Source organism: Stigmatopora argus, chromosome 21 (genome assembly GCF_051989625.1).
Source record: "Stigmatopora argus isolate UIUO_Sarg chromosome 21, RoL_Sarg_1.0, whole genome shotgun sequence".
Lineage (NCBI taxonomy): Eukaryota > Metazoa > Chordata > Actinopteri > Syngnathiformes > Syngnathidae > Stigmatopora > Stigmatopora argus.
In genome coordinates, this window is record NC_135407.1 from 3,702,106 (window position 1) to 3,715,272 (window position 13,167).

At 39.6% G+C, this 13,167-nt stretch overlaps 1 protein-coding gene across 1 annotated transcript in view; it reads left to right on the forward strand.

Moving 5' to 3' along the window:
- Positions 1-13,167, forward strand: part of trps1 (trichorhinophalangeal syndrome I) — a 111,208-nt gene that overhangs the window by 21,108 nt on the left and 76,933 nt on the right. The window contains exon 3 of the mRNA XM_077591033.1: positions 11,549-11,682. The gene's annotated coding sequence lies outside the window, so the exon portion shown is untranslated. The remainder of the gene's footprint in view (positions 1-11,548; positions 11,683-13,167) is intronic.

Sequence of the window (13,167 nt, forward strand, 5' to 3'; positions counted from 1 at the left end):
CCACATCCCGAAAACATGGTTGCTAGGCTGGTTGAAGACTAAATTAAATAGTGGTTCGTCTTCTTGTGCCCTGTGATTGGCTTGCAACCAGTCCAGATAGTCCCCTGCCGACTGCCCGTAGTTGATAGAGCACCAGCACCCCTGTGACCCTTATGAGGATAAGCACAAGAGAAAATGAATGATTTTGATGGTGATGATTGTTTCGTTTCAATGAACGGGACACCTGTTGTTTCTGAGGATTACCGTCAAATTGTATTTTTGGTGGTTTTGAGGAAGTCTGACTAGAATTGCGATTCATAGGCTCCGAATGATGCCGGACAGGCGGATTGATTGTATAAGAGAAGCAAAAATGTTCGGAACAATTCTTCCCCTTTTAAAAACAGACAGACACATTTTACCTTCTGCTCGCTTATTTCATCATTATAGAAACAAAGTAAGGTGTCATACTGTTGATGTCACTCAACGTCCGTCCTAGGAACGTATTTTGCCAACCGGTAGCCGCGATTTGACGCTTTTCTCCCGTGCTGACGTGCACACGCGTATATTATTCTGCCAAACGTGATCATGCATTTGTGTGTGTGTGATTATGTAACAATGGGGTGAAAGAAAGAGAAACAGATCACCATTTATTCTGAACAAAGTACTGTGAAAAAGTTGCTTAATGTTGCTATTGATTACTGAAGTGTTTGAAACGTTTCTTTGGTTTCAGCCATGACTTTATACAGCAGATATCATTGCTGGCCACGTTCCATCAATTGTCTCAGGAGTGCTTTTTACTGCTTATAGAGCAACACAATGCACTCAATTTAATATTAGGCATGTGGCAGCCCTGACATATTTGTATTCGACTCGTTAGCGTTGGCGCGTGTGTTTTTCTTCGCATATTATTGACCTTCACTTAACATCGACAGCAAGTGAGAGGTCTGGCAGCGACTTAATCACAGTTCAGCCAAGTCTCAAACTTCTAGCTTTCTCCGGCTTTTTTTTTCTTCAGTTCCTAACGCTCCGACCTTTAGTCCCTAGCATCCATTGGCGTACGACATAACACTTTGCTGAACCACTGGCTCGGCATGGGTACTGCTGAGTCATGGCGCGCCATGGATCATTGACTGCCACTACCGTTCTTTATAGGTCTGTCATGACTTTGCATTTTCTGCCGTCCCTCCCAACCACTACTCTCCCTCCCGAAAGGCGTTGACAGCGTCGCATAAGAGTTATAATCAAATTGCAGGCTGACCATAACGAGGATTTATGTTCGGCGCAGATGGTCACATGATAGTTTTAATGCATTTGCTCCACCGTATTACAGTAGATGTGAGGGACTGTGTTTTAGCTCACTTTTTCATGGTCGCAAGTCAACACCTCATCGTTGTTATTCGCATTGGTCGCCGAGGATGGCGATAGACGTCCAGTTCATATTTTTAACCGGGCTTGTTTAAACATTTTCAGCAGTTATTGTTAATAAATAGTATGGAAATCTGCATTTTTGCTGATAAGGCATAACATTAGTATTGTAGTCCTTTTGAATGAAATAGTTTTTCGGAACATTATTAATATGTAAAATGTATTTCCTTTTAAGAATGGCAAAAAATAAGCAGATTAATCAGTTTTCTTAACTAATCCTGGGTCAGGCAAGCGCACATTTAATACTTTATTGGGTCAAAATGGCTAAATTCCAATGTAAAGTCGGTTTATTCTTACAGACCGACATATGATAATCCCGAGATTTGGTGAACATTCCAAGCAAGATGATCAAACTCCCATATTGAGATGCAAATCAAATTAAAGCGTGAATCTGCGGTAACTTTTGGCGTGTTCAAATATAGCGACCAAATTACCATAGAACTTTCTGAAAATGACAATTAGCCATGACGCTCGGCAGTCAACATCAAAAATCAGCAGCAAACCACATCACTACAGCTCGCCTAAAAGACTGTGATCCTCTTCTCCAAATATAATTATTTTGGCAAAATATCCTCTTGTGATGACGCAATGGCCCAAAAAAGCTTTGTTTTTTGGGGTTTGAAAACGTCACCGACACCACTAATTAAACTCAACATAATGATGATGAAGTGAGCAGGCGGGGTGTTTTTTTGCGAGATACTTACTGCGCGGGTGACACTTTATTTACTTTAATAATATGGTCTTGAAAAAAGAGAGCGGCTTAGATAGTTTGAGCTAAGTTTTCGTCAAAATTCCTCATCTCATAATTTCAGATGTCCTGTGTAAACAGTGATTAATGGTCTCTTTCCGAGGGAACATTTTTTCCCATTACAGCCGTGTCTGGCACCAGCCTGCCGCCACAACTTTTGACTTCTTTCGACCGCACAATGTCAAAAAAGGCCAACGGAACTGGTTGCCAAGTCAAGAGTTTTTGAGTGGACGTAGGTGGCGTCCAATCGGATCCCGGCCAATTTTGGACCGAGAGGCGGATTCGGTAATTGAGCTAAATGTCAAACAAATCACGAGTCGACCTGGTAACCTCCAAATCCAATTTAATAATGCGCGGCAACTGGAACTCATTCGAAAACGGCTTGACGAGGAATTTTTAATTAAAATCGCTTTGACGGTTGAAGGACAGTTGCCATTAAAAAAAATAAAAATAATCATTGACGGGATTCACGTGACAGTAAAAAAGAACGTTAACCACTGGATTGGACGCCAATCGCTATCAACGACAGTGAATGATGAGGCCATATTTAAAATAATAATAATAATAATTATAAACAAGCGCTAATTGTAATGAGCCCATCTTGACCTGACCCTTCATCCCACTTGTGCTTATTCACTGATCTTCATTGATCATCATCACCATCAAACATTAGGATTCCATTCAGCGCTCCACTCGCAGAAACTTCCGTGGAGAGTCCATTAGCGCCGCATAAAAGCACTCTAGCTAATTAGGAATAGACATCCGCTAATGTTCCGCTGTGCTGGGATGGGTGGCCGGGAAAAAAAAAAGTTTTTATGAAGCTATCTTGCAGTGAATGCATCATTTTTTAGAATAATAATAAAAAAAACAAGGTCAGAGGAAAAGATTCGTCAATGTTAATCAATGCTTACAATTAAGTTTGGTTTGATGGATGAAAATGGATTCTAGCAACATTAAAAATGTGTTTTCCTCCAAATGTAGTGGAACATGTAACTTGAAAAGAGGAGGAAATTGTCCCTTAACTAGTTTTTTTCTAACCAATTTTGAGGTCATGTTAATCAATGGTAAAAATACAACCAAAAATACCTAATGGAAGTGATGCAATCAGTTTTATTTATTTATTTTTACAGGGAGGAGCATACTTTAGGAATGTCAATGCTGGTGAAAGTGCTCTCCTTTTTGTCTTGCTTGTTAAAGTATTTAACTTGAAATGCAAATGTTGTCCTCATGTTCAGCCGCTTTTCAACTTAAAAGCACTCCGAACAAAACTGATTAAGATGCTTTTACATGGAAGTAGTCGCCAGAATGTAGCACAGCTGGACCTTCCATTATAGAGAATTATTATTTAGGGAAATGAGACATTATGTATAAACTAGGGTCCTTCGAAAAATGGCTATGTATTTAATGAATTCAGATAAATCACTGCATTTGTCACAAAAAGCTAAAAACAACCCCAAATAAATACTTGTGAATAATGGAATTAAATAACATACCAACTCTTAGTGTCATGGCTGACCAAAAACCTTTAATTAACATTTTGTTCATTTAAATTGGCCTATTTCGGTTGTTGTTAGACAAACTATTGTGTTGGTCAGTTTAATCGGCTAGAAAATTGTGGCCGACAAATGCCTATTACGTAATCCACGATAATGAATTACCCATAATGAACTTGTTAGAGTCCCCAAAATAGCATGAGACACAATTAAGGTTCATTTTCATGCTCTGAAAATTTGTATGTCAATGTTACCTCATCTGGAAAACAAAACAAAACAAAAAAATACTTTAGAAAAATATCCTGTCTCGTGAGTTCATAACATAGGACAAATAGCATCAATATCATGAATATTTGATGTTGGGGGGAACAAAGTAAAGCCACATGTTGTATTTCTTTTTTATGTTCCACCACAAAGAAGACGGCAGTGTAAGTAAAGGGAAACATCTTGTTTGGGGAATGAAAAATAAAGAGAAGGGCTTTTAGGTTTATTCTGTTGCGAGCTTGCATTTGTTCTCTTTTGGGTTGTTTTTTTTCCATTATGTATTTGTGTCAAACAAGTTTCTTGTGAAGCAAAAAATGATTTATGTAGATGTGCAGTGCAACTATGGCTTCGAAAAATCACCTCATCAGAAAGCACAATGGTAGTCCAAAAAAGGATAAATAAACAAGCGTGTACACACAAGAATTTGGCTGAGTTATAATAAAAAAAAAAACAATTTTTCAACTCATGGCTGGTAAAATAGGAACTCAACGCTATTGCTTTACTATGAAATTCGCTGCCACCTTCCCAGTTCAAATAGTTTGGACGTCCATCGCCATAAACGGTAGCTAAGAAGTCAAACACTGGCTCTTCCACTTTATCTTTTTCATTGCGTTTTTCAACGCCGAAGTCAAATCGCCCTCTCTCGCCTTTTGTATCTTTTCTCGTTCCTTGAATAATATCTTAAATTTTTCATTGCTCATCTGGCTTGCTTTTTTTCTCTCTCTTTTGACCCTCAATTTGAATCCGAGAACCAAAACGCATCACTGGAATCGAGACAAGCGTGATCGCACCGCCGACGTTTTCCCTCAAAGAACGCTTTCTCATTTTTGTGGAAGGGGGCCAATTTGACTGGTTCTCTCGTATTTCTTTGTTTCCTTTGATACGTTATCGCCCTCCTCGCGTCATCGGTGTTCTTTCTAGGCCTCCTTCTTTTTTTTCTGCACGTCACTCTTCATGTGCTCGGAAATAATTCTCTCATGAGTCTTATTCATCATTGTCAAGGTCTCTCAAGCGGAGAATGCACACTGAGCGTTAGAGGAGCGTAAAGTTTGCGTAATGTGGTTGCTTTTGTTCGAACGGCCATTTTTGGGGAATGATTTGCCTGGCAAATCAAACAAAAGGGGTGACTTCAATTGTGTTCAATTCTGGCCTTGGCTTTTCATCTTATAAGTATTAAAAGAGAACACCTATTATAGTAAATGACCTCATATGGCTACTCAAAGTATGCCCCTTTGCAAATTGGCTAATTTCTGAGAAGTCTGATAATGGAGAAAAAAACACCCTATTATTAATAGTTAGTTCAATAAGTATTTGAACACCCTGTTATATTGCAAGTTTGCCCACTTAGAAATTTTGGAGGATCTGAAATTTTCCTCGTGTCCAAACTGAGAGCGAAAAATCCAGAAATCACAATGTATGATTTTTTTTTTGCGATTTATTTGTGTGATATAGCTTAACATAAAACCTGAATGGAGCACAGGTGCACATGTGATAGCGAGCCTTCCCAGTCAAGATGGATTGGAAGTTTATCACTGCCAATGGCAGCCAACTAGCTAAATTCTTAAGTAAAAATATATCCTACTTTTGCTGGTGTGCCAGCTTTCTTTAAACTGACAGACTTGCGAAAAAGCAGAAGTCGGGTAGGCTGGAATGACGAGAACGAGACGAGTACAGAGAACGGCGCTCTCCGGGAGGCGAGGATTGATAAATGGATTTCAAGTGTTGTCACGTGAGCTAAAATGATGGATGGCTTTGGTTTACAAGGCAACAGCATGTGTGTGTGTGTGTGTGTGTGGGTGGGTGGAACATGGAACACCCCCGTCAAACTTTGCGGAGCCTTTGCCATGAACACCAGCCAGCATGAAAGTTTTTACTGTGTTTAATCCCACGTTGGATTGTAAAAAAAAAAGTATACAGTAGTGTAGGATCCACACTATCATTTTTCTTCAAAGTGCGGGATGAGTCATAACCACTAATATGACTCTGCAGTTTGCGTCTTAGTGTGCATGACAAAATCACATCATCGCAGATGTGTCGCATTTTAGCAGAATGGATTCATTTGGCGTTAATCCGGAGTGAATTTTTACGCAGAAGCTCACGGCACATTTTGAAAGTAACTTGCCAGGAAAGGACAGATGGATGCTTTTGAACGGAGAGATAAGCAGATAATTTAGTTCGAGACTTGTCCTGTGTATCACGGGGTGGCGAACCCGTTGACATTGCCGTTGGCGTAAAGTACGAGGAGGCTGGCTTGAGGGGGAACAAAGTGGCTTTTAAATTGTTTTTTTTGGGTGTAGTATCTCTGAAGAAAGGTTTATTTATTTCCAATTCGAGTAAGCAAAAATGGATACTTCAGGTTGTGCTGATAACAGAATCACTGCATAAAGACTTTTGCTGTTCAGACATCCCGGGAAATCTTTTTGTTAGGACTTTTTGAAGTAACACGTTGTAATATACTGGCATTGATAAATGTCTCAATCCATTTGAACTGAGAGTGAGTGAATGATATATTTATTGACGTCGGTACGAAACCTGGATTTTTGCAACTTTCTCATTCATAGCAGGACCATTAAGACTTGCCAGCAAGTTAAAACCCCCCAAATACATCTTCCCTCGATTGTTTGCGTGTTTTACGGTATTTGGGCTTGGTGTAATAAGGCATGGCGAAGCAGCCATTCAGCCGCGTCAGAGAGGTTGCGAACCATGTCGCAGTGCAGTAGGAGAGGGAAAAAAGGCTGCCGCCAGGAAGTCTAACGGGCAAACAGTGCATCGTCCAGGACTGACCGACATTTTCCCAATCATAACAAGTAGAAGTAGTTGATTGGCATTTGGTGCTTGGGCGGGCAAGGTTGGAGTGCAGTTGACAGACATTTATTTTTCCATATTTTGAGGCCTTGTTTCATATACAGTGGTTCCTAGACTTAAAAAATGAATTGGTTTCTTAACTTGGATTGTTTTTTTTGTAACTAGAAGGGTATTTCACATTGAATTAGCATAATTAAACCATTTAAAAATGATAAAAGTATTCATTTTTTGTATGAAATACAGATGCATGTATACAAAAAACAGAAAAAAAGAGAAGACAATGATTTATTAAGCCATTAAAATGTGTAAGAAATGCAAAGAGATTTTCCATGCACATGAGCACGCAAATTAAAATGTTACACCCATTCAGAAAACTGAAGAAACGACTTACCAAAACATTGTAATTTTTAACTCTTTTTTTGTAAACTATATATGTATGTATGTAAATATATATGTATGTATATATATGTAAATATATATGTATGTGTGTATATATATATGTATGTATATGTGTATGCATATGCATGTATGTATATGTATATAAATGTATGTGTATATATGTATGTATATATATACATGTATATATATGTATGTGTATGTATATATGTATGTGTATGTATATATATATATATATATATATATATATATATATATATATATATATATATATATATATATTCATATCACACACGAACATAATGTTAAATATAAATAGATGGACTTGCGGATGTGACGATAGACAATTCCGGGAAAGCAACGGTATTGTTAAGTTATAATTGAGGAAAATGTGACGCCGCCATCACTGCGTAAACCTTGGCCAAGTTCTACTCTCAGTGTCGCGGATTGTAAACCTTCTCGATAGCTCCTCGGGATTGGATTCCCACTGCTGCGGCTTTGATAGCAGCGTGTAAAAACAGGAGGCGGGCGGGCGGTGGCGTGTAGACAGTTGGCACCAGCGGGACGACAAGACGACAGAGGAACACGTCGGAGCGGGAGACATTGTGGTTTTTCTCTTCTCATGGATATATAATCACTTTAAAGAGGATGTTTTTTTCCCCCCGCAGTTGTGCCTTTGATGCGCAATCAGATTTGGGGCCGCACTGTAATTCCACGTCTTTGTCTGTCCCGCTCAACTCTCCCCGTCACCCCCGTTTGATGTGGCGGCACGCTGGCACATTGTTCTGGCTATTGTGCCAGGCGAAGGGGGCGAAGGGAGCGAAGGGGCGAAGGGGCGGAGGGGCGGAGGCTGGGGACCGAGATAGATGAAGGCCAGGCTTGATGTGGCACGGAGGCCCCAGTGGCCCCAGTGGCCCCAGTCAACTCGGGCCAATCTGCTTGTAATTGACGGCCGCACGGGCAAATCTGGGATTCCCGTTAGATCAAATGGGGCACGTCATGTTCTGGTTTCATCTTGCAAAATATTGGTCTTGCTTGCAATAAATTCACTTTTTAACATGTTTTTTCCTTTGCCTAATGTGATTGGCTCTCAACTCATAAGTCAGTACATAAGTGTTAAGTGAGAATTTAAAAAGTATGTTTTAAAATATTAATTCATTCACTTTCCGAAGCGCTTATCCTCGCAAGGGTTGTGAGGGGGTGCTGGAGCCTAGCCCAGCTTACTACGAGCACCAGGCACGAGCAGACAAAGTACAACCAATCACAGCTAGGGGCAATTTTGAGTGTTCCACCAATGTGGAATGTGGGAGGAAACCGGAGTACCCGGAGAAAAGCCACACCCTCATTGACGGCAATCAAAGTCAAATGGCAGCCATTGTCTTAAAGTAATCCAAGAGGGAGTTTTCACTGTACGTGCACGTTATCAAAATCCAATTATCTGTAAACTATTTTAATAAGTATGTTATTCATGAATGATTTGCGGGAGATTAGAGATGAGATACGAGGTACGAATGCGTCGCCATTCTAAGGGGAGGCATCGTAAATGTGGCGGTTTTACAGCATCTGCGCCGTATCGCCGTCAGAAATACCAAACGTTCCTGTTTCTAATTACTATTTTGACTTTCCGTTGCGCTCGTCTTATCTCGTCTCTGTCTGTTTATCTTCAACAGTGACTGAAGTTCCTTTGGGATCATTATGGGTAAAAAGAAGGAAAAAAATTGGACCGTGTACAGTGATGATCTCACTGTTATTATCAGTTGAAGCGGAGCAGGCAGAGAAAACAAACAGCTCTGCCTATTATGTTTCTAATAGTGTATAACTGGAAATGCATGGTGGCAGTTGACCGCATTGCGTTCTGCAGGACATCGTTGCTTTTTCTCATGCCTCCCAAGACTGTTGCGGAAAAGGTGGTCTCGCTAGTAGGGATGTTGGGGGTACGCTTGAAGGTAGTCAGCTATGGCCAAATTAAGAAGTGACTAAAATTGTCTTGATCAAATACTCTTGCAACTGAGTCACTTAATTTATTGGATCATCTGCTGGTAGCGATTGGTTCATTTGCTACTTCCCCTTTTGACAATATTCTTTTTTTATCCTTTATTGATTTTGCTATGTTGCCATTAAAAAAAATCTCAAGATGATTGTTTTCCACCCAATTTCGATCTTCTAAAATCGTAAACACCGTTGAAACTTCAATAACTGCAATGCGATTTTTAAGAATTTAGCTTTTCATCTTTATTTTCCCCCTTATTTTTTCATGTAGTATTTTATTAGCATAGTACTAGACACTCCCAAAGTGTGTCATCACTTCCCATATCAAGATTGCTAAAAATGAGTCAGTTCTGGACTCCTTTTCATCAGTCCAGAGTTCTTTTTTTTAAAAAAAAAACAAGGCACGGGGACATACGAGCTTGACGTCTGAAAGAAAGCCCAGCCTCGGCAAAATGTCACTCGTAACAATCACCCGTGCGCGTGATCCGCTGATTCAAAGCAATGTCGAAAACGGGGGGGATAGCGAGAGTGTGGCACCGAGATAAAAGTGGAAGGAGCAAAAACAATGACATCTCAACTCAAAAGAGCAGAAATGAGGCAGAATGGAGCGATACTGGGGAAGAAAGAGGGCTGAGGCGGAAGATGATTGATGGAGGCAAAAAGCCGATTTCTTGCTTCATCTGATCTGCATTACTCTGCAATCAGCACACGCACAAACACACACAGGCGCACACATACACGTTGCAATCAACACGAGCTCTCTGCAATCAAGGTGTAGCTTACTGATCAGACACTGTCATCGACTCAACCTTCCCATACTTATTTATACTTATACGTGCTGACAGGGCGAAATAACCTTTTTTTTCTCTTGGAAAATAGACTTTTTTCCCCCACAATGAAGTATTTGGCTCCCATTGCCAATGACAAACTTCCAGTTGATTAAATGCCACCCGCCCAGTTCAAGTATATTTATAGTAAAGGTGTTTTAAAAAATGGAATGCATTAAAATAGGTCTACACTAAAATCTGAAAGTTATACAATGGCCGTAATTTGTTCAAAAATAAACCATTTTACTGTAGTGCTAACTGAGGTTTCAGAAATAATTTGATGTGAATTTACTTTTATATCCATTTTGTTTATAGTTTTTTTATTTACAAAAATCGCAATAATCGACTCCAAGAGTAGTATCGGAATTAATCCGGAATAAATCATGACCTATGAATCGTGATACCAATCATATATGAGGCCATACACACCCCTAATTTATAAATAGTTTACTTTATATCGTTTCTCATCGAGATTCTGTGGGGCGACCAATCACACGCCCTGAAATTAAGATGGAAATGCAAGATGACGCTCCACATTTGTTTTCTTTTAACATTTAATGGTAATTCAACTTTAATAAATCCAAATACTATTTCCGAAAGCGCCTCATTTAATGGCCTTCCCTGAATCGTATAACAACATCCACATTGTGCGCATGCTAATGCTCTCGAGCGGTTGGCGCTATTGATCCAATCTGTCGCAGTGTCGCCCAGGCACGTGGAGCGTCATTCGTAAGCACCGCCAATCAAGGAGAGTCGACTTCAGAAGGCGGCCGGGCATCAAAGAGGCTTTCAAAGGCTTCACCAAAACAGACGCTGTTGCTTTAAAAAAAAAGTTGATGTGAGCGTAATGGCAGTCGCAAAGATCATTAAGCCTTGCGGTATTTTTTTTCTTTTTTTTTCTTTAGGACAGAATGATTTTTTTGTTCCAGTGTGAGAGAGTCGCCATTTAGCTAAAGCCAAGCCTTGTGTGAAAGTCAGACATTTTGGTTCTTGGCATAAATTCTGATGGGAAAAACGTCTCTTTGCTCGCAAATATTTTCCCACCCGCAAGCAGCGACCAGCCAGAGTTTGACCCGTAGTCAAGTTATGTAGGAAGCCATTACTAAAAATATAATGAAAATACTGTAAAAAGAAAAAGAAACCCCATTCATGCTCATTTTTAAAAATTGACTGTAAATGCTAAATGGGCCGAGGTGGATGCCCACCAGATAGGGATCAACTACAAATAGAGGAAAAATCACAAATTATTTGCACGCAGTACCAGCGGCAAATTAATCATATGGCTTTTTATTTATTTATTCATTCTTACTTTTTTTATGAAACACAAAATATTCTGGAATAACTCAAGATATTGTGTTTTCCAAAGGTTGATTTACCCATGAAATTAAAAAATAAAACCTATTTTCCAAAAATTCCCCAAAATATCTTTTAAAATCAGTTTCTTATATCTATGTTTTATTACAGAGCTTTTTTAAGCCTTAACGATTTTTAGCCTTAAATAACTTTGACCTCATTCACGAACATCCAAAATTGATTTGACGTCTGTTTTGGTCAATTACAGCAAATAACTATAATGAGATATTATAACCAAGTGCATTTCCCTTTGCATTTTTGTCTTTTAGAAATGAACCTGTTTTAAAAGTATGACCCGTCTCACCCATGTGGGCGACTCTACACCAATACCGATGGTTCCTATGAATTATGTCACCATGACGACCAGGATGGAGCTATTCATCATTTGCCAACCAATGAACGAGTGAGTACTTTTATCACTTTCTATCCCAGTTTGCCAAAATATCCCATAAGGTGGAACCCCAATAAGATTTGCACTCAGGTAGGACGACATCGCGTCCCCTCCGACGTAAAAAATGAAAAATCAATGACGATTCGATGCGGCCGATCGGTTAACAAGGAACAGGTGGCAGGGCCGTGATTGCAGGCGAGGAGCTGATTGGTTTCGGGGCGCAAAAAAAGCGGGCGAGATGACAAGGACTGATGCAGCACAGGTGCTGGGGGGAGGGGATAGAAAAACAGTGGAGGAGGGTTCAATAGACTGCAGCTGTGGTCTGATTCAAGATCCAGATGACGTGGTACCCCCCCCAAAAAAACTTCATTGGGAAATTTGTGGGTGGCTTTTGGGTGCTTCCACCAATACCTCCCATCACTTATTTAATTTGTGGTTTTAAATGTTTTTTTAACTCCGTTCCGTCCAAATAATATTGGACGTTTATCTTCTGTTATTGGCGTCCAATCCATTTGGACTGATTGGACGTCCACTCGTGATAAACTGGTGGAAGGAAGGGTGCATATTTGCCAGAGGAAGAACAAATTATATCATTTATTTATTTAACCCAATGGCATTCAAAGCCAGTTCGTCGTCTGTGTTGGTTTAATTAGATGTTTATTGTTTTTATTACTAAGCGATGTGATGATGAAAGTTGTACGCTTTTGATTTAGATGATATAGACGTCGTCCCACGTTGAAAAGTTAGGGGAATCTTCTAAGAAAGGAAAAAGTAGAGGTCATCTGACTGAGATGTTTGGATTATCGATGCTGAAATGCCCTTAGCGGAAGGCAGCGACATCGCTTGACCTCAGAGTTGGCGGTTCAAACGCAGCTCAAGCAAAAGAACAACAACACGTTTTTTTTTTGGAGAGACAAAATGTTTTCCAGTTCTCTAGAGCCTCTACTTGTGTAGCCGTAAAAAAAGGCTGGTGGGTGGCAGTCTTCGGGGGGTCCCCGTGGTCCGTTTGGGAGGAAAGATGAGAAGATTATAAAAGAAAGGCATGCAGACAGACAGTAGAACCTCATGACAAGCCGCCAAGCAAAGTAGAGACAAAGTTATGTTAATGTTTTAAGAAAACTAAATTGGGTAGAAGGAGGAAATTGTATTTGAAGCAGATTTTTTTAACCCGTTTGCAAAGTGTATCACACTGTTGTCAGTCAATGAGTTGCAATGCTTGCTTTTATGACATAAACATGATTATTGTGTTATCCATAGGCAAGAGATTGCTTCATTATTACTAGTTTAGCCACCGTTCACAAGAAAAAGTAACCCGATTATCCGATTTACTCTTCAGATTTTGTTATTGTAATTTACATTACAAGTTAGCCTAGAACAGTAGAACAGGTCTAATTACCATTTATTTATTTATTTATTGATGCAACATCAGCAATGTATATGATGATTCCAGTATCAAAACATTATGCAGAATTTGAACAGTTTATTATACGAGTTCAT